Genomic DNA, 6000 nt, shown 5'->3' with positions numbered 1-6000 from the left:
CTGAGATACCTTGACGTACTCGAGAGACCAGCGGGCTGCTGTGCACCCGCAAGGGAGATTCAAACTGTGCCAGGCAAGATCCATAGACCAAACCATGCTGGTCAAGACCTGAGGCCCATACCTGCACCAGTCAAGATCCAGAGACCAAACTACACTGGGCAAGACCCAAGGCCCAGTCATTGTCCAGTCTGAACAAATGCATGTTGCAGGTCAAGCCCCGAAGATTTGGCGAGGACCCTGATCTGGAAGTAAACGTCTGCGGCAGTGACCAGGAGCCGCGTGTAAACCAGGATATTACTTCCGACATTGACGTACAGTACAGAGATTAATCTGGCGTGGTGCTACAGATAGGGTGTGATCGACCAGAGTGAGGGAGGCCCAGAGAGCATTGACTGACTTTGTCAAAAGGACTTGCGGCCTAGCGGGACGAACTGGAGACCCGGGATCATAACCCATATTACTGTGAAACTGTTCTCATTTGAAGCTAGACATATAACTTAGTGACATCACGCTGCAAGAGCGTTATTAACAACCTTGCTATTATTGAATATTGTACTCTGCAAATACCCATTTACGCACAAATTACTCTTTGTGCAAATCACCCCCTAACTGTAGTCGCACCTGGAGAACAAAAAGTTAAGTTGGTTACTTCCGCCTTGTCCTTGTCTTCGTGTTGCACCCAGTGATCTGCTAACATTATGCTACCAATGTCTGTAACAAGACAACCCTTTACATTATGCAGTGGGATCAAAATCAGGAATAAAAGATGCACGAGACTAGAGTCAGCAAGCAGAATAACAATTGAAAAAAAAACCTAAATTATGGCTCAGTGGTTCTAGATAATACTCCTTGGCAAAATTTAGGAAATAATCAGAGAGAACAGTTCATGGCAAAAAAAAGAAGTAGCAGTTTAGAAATGAAGTAGGGTGCCAATACTGACATTAGGAAGTCCTGGAGTCCTGCCACTGATGGCACCAACCCCAACTATGGCCGGCAGGAAGAACAGAGCAAGGAGTAATAAATGTGCTCCTTTTCCTGCGGCAAATCAATAGTTTAAGAAGCCGCTCTAAAGGATTCAAATTCAGAACCTATCCAATCATAAAAGCAGAATTATTTTACTTTTGATAATGCTGAGAAATTAATCTTTTAGTGCGTAAATAGAACTGCGAAAGCAAATATTTAGCTCTAAATAATGTTTAGGATCATTTTGATTTTCTTCTGTTGTGATATGTCCATAAAACACATGTTAAAAGAGGAGACGAGTGCAATTTTCCCTCTCTCGTTATTCAGATCAATAGGCACATTGACCTTTCTGCTGAATGAGACGAGTGTCAGTCAGTGCACCAACAAAGTCATTAATGAGCTCTCAGTAATGCAAGCTAATGTCTCTCTCGGCTTCCTATATTATCTATTTTGTATTTGTTACCATGAAGCGAGTCAATGAGGAGGACACTTAAAGTTGGACTATAAGTAGGCGATGGCAAGTCCCTCAGCTCCAGTCACTTCCCAGCCTGCTCAAGAAAGGCTCCTCCTCATAGGGGACAGGGACCGAGAGGTGATTGGCTGGAGGCCAAGGGCAGAGCACTGATTGGATCAAAGGATTGAGTCACCTCAGTGGGGATTTAATTTTATTCCCTGAAATTCCCACATGTGAAGATGGAGAAGTGAAGCAAAGAGACTGACAGTGATATAACCGGCTGCCTGAGAGGACAAGGAACACTTAATTTTATACACAAAAATAAGAATAAAGGGGCTTTTTATTTATCCAAGGTGGCCGAGAAAATGAAGAACTTTAACAAGCATTTATCACGCTGCGGGACATTGCTGAATTAAGGAGATCATCTGAAACTCTGAAGTAGGACATTATATCAGCCCAAGTCATCAACAATGCCAAGGTCCACAGGAATTCCAGGTAAGACCCTCTATTCTGTCCAGAGTAGACTGGACATTACAGAATACCTGCAGCTGTTAATGATGATTTTGCAGGGTAAGTTACAGAGAGACCAGGACGTAGGGATTAGAGAGAGAGACAGGCTTAAGGATAACAGACAAAATCACTTGAGCCTTATGGAAGAGGTGAGAGTAAAAACACAACGAGACAGGATTGGAACAGAGACAAAAGAATAAAAACTCACAAATAAAGTTTCTTATAAATGAGAACAGTTCATATAGGAAAATACATTGTGTACAAGTAATAGAATCTGTGCTGTATACATTGTGTATAAGTAATAGAATCTGTGCTGTATACATTGTGTATAAGTAATAGAATGTGTGCTGTATACATTGTGTATAAGTAATAGAATCTGTGCTGTATACATTGTGTATAACTAATAGAATCTGTGCTGTATACATTGTGTATAAGTAATATAATCTGTGCTGTATACATTGTGTATAAGTAATATAATCTGTGCTGTATACATTGTGTATAAGTAATAGAATCTGTGCTGTATACATTGTGTATAAGTAATAGAAACTGTGCTGTATACATTGTGTATAAGTAATAGAATGTGTGCTGTATACATTGTGTATAAGTAATAGAATCTGTGCTGTATACATTGTGTATAACTAATAGAATCTGTGCTGTATACATTGTGTATAAGTAATAGAATCTGTGCTGTATACATTGTGTATAAGTAATAGAATCTGTGCTGTATACATTGTGCATAACTAATAGAATCTGTGCTGTATACATTGTGTATAAGTAATAGAATCTGTACTGTATACATTGTGTATAAGTAATAGAATCTGTGCTGTATACATTGTGTATTAGTAATAGAATCTGTGCTGTATACATTGTGTATTAGTAATAGAATCTGTGCTGTATACATTGTGTATAAGTAATAGAATCTGTGCTGTATACATTGTGCATAACTAATAGAATCTGTGCTGTATACATTGTGTATAAGTAATAGAATCTGTACTGTATACATTGTGTATAAGTAATAGAATCTGTACTGTATACATTGTGTATAAGTAATAGAATCTGTACTGTATACATTGTGCATAAGTAATAGAATCTGTGCTGTATACATTGTGTATAAGTAATAGAATCTGTGCTGTATACAGTGTGTATTAGTAATAGAATCTGTGCTGTATACATTGTGTATAGTAATAGAATCTGTGCTGTATACATTGTGTATAGTAATAGAATCTGTGCTGTATACATTGTGTATAAGTAATAGAATCTGTGCTGTATACATTGTGTATAAGTAATATAATCTGTGCTGTATACATTGTGTATAAGTAATATAATCTGTGCTGTATACATTGTGTATAAGTAATAGAATCTGTGCTGTATACATTGTGTATAGTAATAGAATCTGTGCTGTATACATTGTGTATAGTAATAGAATCTGTGCTGTATACATTGTGTATAGTAATAGAATCTGTGCTGTATACATTGTGTATAGTAATAGAATCTGTGCTGTATACATTGTGTATAAGTAATAGAATCTGTGCTGTATACATTGTGTATAAGTAATAGAATCTGTGCTGTATACATTGTGTATAAGTAATAGAATCTGTGCTGTATACATTGTATATAAGTAATAGAATCTGTGCTGTATACATTGTGTATAAGTAATAGAATCTGTGCTGTATACATTGTGTATAAGTAATAGAATCTGTGCTGTATACATTGTATATAAGTAATAGAATCAGTGCTGTATACATTGTGTATAAGTAATAGAATCTGTGCTGTATACATTGTGTATAAGTAATAGAATCTGTGCTGTATACATTGTGTATAAGTAATAGAATCTGTGCTGTATACATTGTGTATAAGTAATAGAATCTGTGCTGTATACATTGTGTATAAGTAATAGAATCTGTGCTGTATACATTGTGTATAGTAATAGAATCTGTGCTGTATACATTGTGTATAGTAATAGAATCTGTGCTGTATACATTGTGTATAGTAATAGAATCTGTGCTGTATACATTGTGTATAAGTAATAGAATCTGTGCTGTATACATTGTGTATAAGTAATAGATTCTGTGCTGTATACATTGTGTATAAGTAATAGAATCTGTGCTGTATACATTGTGTATAAGTAATATAATCTGTGCTGTATACATTGTGTATAAGTAATAGAATCTGTGCTGTATACATTGTGTATAGTAATAGAATCTGTGCTGTATACATTGTGTATAGTAATAGAATCTGTGCTGTATACATTGTGTATAAGTAATAGAATCTGTGCTGTATACAGTGTGTATAAGTAATAGAATCTGTGCTGTATACATTGTGTATATAAGTAATAGAATCTGTGCTGTATACATTGTGTATAAGTAATAGAATCTGTGCTGTATACATTGTGTATATAAGTAATAGAATCTGTGCTGTATACATTGTATATAAGTAATAGAATCTGTGCTGTATACATTGTGTATAGTAATAGAATCTGTGCTGTATACATTGTGTATAAGTAATAGAATCTGTGCTGTAAACATTGTGTATATAAGTAATAGAATCTGTGCTGTATACATTGTATATAAGTACGTATAATCTATACTGTATAAACTTGTATGTGCCATGAACTTTCTCAATACTCAATGACCAATTTTTAATTTTACTTATTTGCAAATCTACAAAACGTGCACTGGTCCTATTAACAATATTTAATAGCAAATGTATTTTTCCCATTCGCAGGCTAAACACAATGCCTTGTATTATTCATGTCATATGCTAATCATCATCAAACTTGCAATAACTGGATGCATCTTTCAGACTTTGAGAGTTGTCACTGACATAAATTCTTGAAAGGATGAAAATTAAATTAAAAATTATATTTCACAAATCGGGAAAAGCGTCTGAATCCTTTAATGTTTGCGCAGCATGTGCAGAACAGATCTGAGATTAAACAGTTAACAAGCGCGATTATGAGGCTAAATTGTGTCAATGAATTCATGACATGTTCCAATTAATCTGTGCTTTTCCCTTTGTTTCCAAAATGAATCCATAGCAGGAAATTAATATCTATTTGGGAACATTTCTAATCAGTGTTTAGTACAAAACAAGTCAACAGAGGTGACACTGATTACTTGTATGACGGGAGATACAGTAATGTATTCATGGGGCATATCACTATATACTGTATAATGATTGAAACGTTGGTACAGTATAATAATCGCATTATTACTTAGCACCAACATATTGCTTTGTGCTGTACAAAAAAAACTACCGTTTTTGAGGTTTGCGGCTCTTTTCATGGCGGTCACAGGACTGCGTTATATAACTTCCTGCACTTTGCAGCACAGTTACCATGCATTGCTTGTATATTAAAAATATGTTCTAGTCTTCCTATTAAAGAGTGAAGAAAATACATTAGATCAGGGGCGAGCAATTAATTTTCCCAAGCAGCTGCGTGAGAGACTTAGACTGTGGTGGAGGGTCGAAGCAACAGGCTGAAATTAATTTTGCGCAATATTAATATCATAATTGACATATTTTTTAATAACATTTTATCACGTAACCTCTTCACGACTGATGAATGATGATGCATATGTACATCATTGCCTTTAATCCAGGTTCATACACTGATTCCACATCTTTTCACCACTTTTGATGGCTGACGTAATCGGCCATCAAGTGCCTCTAACAGATGTGAGTAGATCAAAGATCCACCGACGGCTGATAACCAGTTAAATCCCGCTGTCAGTCACTGGCAGCTGCATTTAGTTTGCAGCGGATTGTTCATTGGCACGCCCAGTATGTGATCGCAAGGAGCTGATGGGTTGCCATGACAGGGTGGCGTCTGCGAAAACCCCCATGCCAGTCATCATGACCTTCCTGTGAACGCTGGCCTGTGGCCGACGTTCATAGGAGATTATGATCTTTGTTATACGTAGCAGAGCTGAAGCCCTGCTATGTATAGCACAGGAGATCGGATGATCGCAGCTTCAAGTCTCATACGGGGACTATTAAATACAGTAAAAAGTAAACAAAAAAAGTAAAAAATAAAAGTAAAAAAAAGCACAAGTTCTAATAACCCTCTTTTT

The 6000-nt window shown here is 36.2% G+C and overlaps 1 protein-coding gene across 1 annotated transcript in view; it reads left to right on the top strand.

The window, feature by feature from the left end:
• The first annotated feature begins 1825 nt into the window (after nt 1-1825).
• KCNJ14 (potassium inwardly rectifying channel subfamily J member 14) overlaps nt 1826-6000 on the top strand; it is a 38005-nt gene continuing 33830 nt past the window's right edge. The window contains exon 1 of the mRNA XM_077257217.1: nt 1826-1912. The gene's annotated coding sequence lies outside the window, so the exon portion shown is untranslated. The remainder of the gene's footprint in view (nt 1913-6000) is intronic.

This window comes from Ranitomeya variabilis, chromosome 4 (assembly GCF_051348905.1).
Source record: "Ranitomeya variabilis isolate aRanVar5 chromosome 4, aRanVar5.hap1, whole genome shotgun sequence".
In the NCBI taxonomy this organism is placed as follows: Eukaryota; Metazoa; Chordata; class Amphibia; order Anura; family Dendrobatidae; genus Ranitomeya; species Ranitomeya variabilis.
This window is presented reverse-complemented; position numbering and strand designations above follow the sequence as displayed.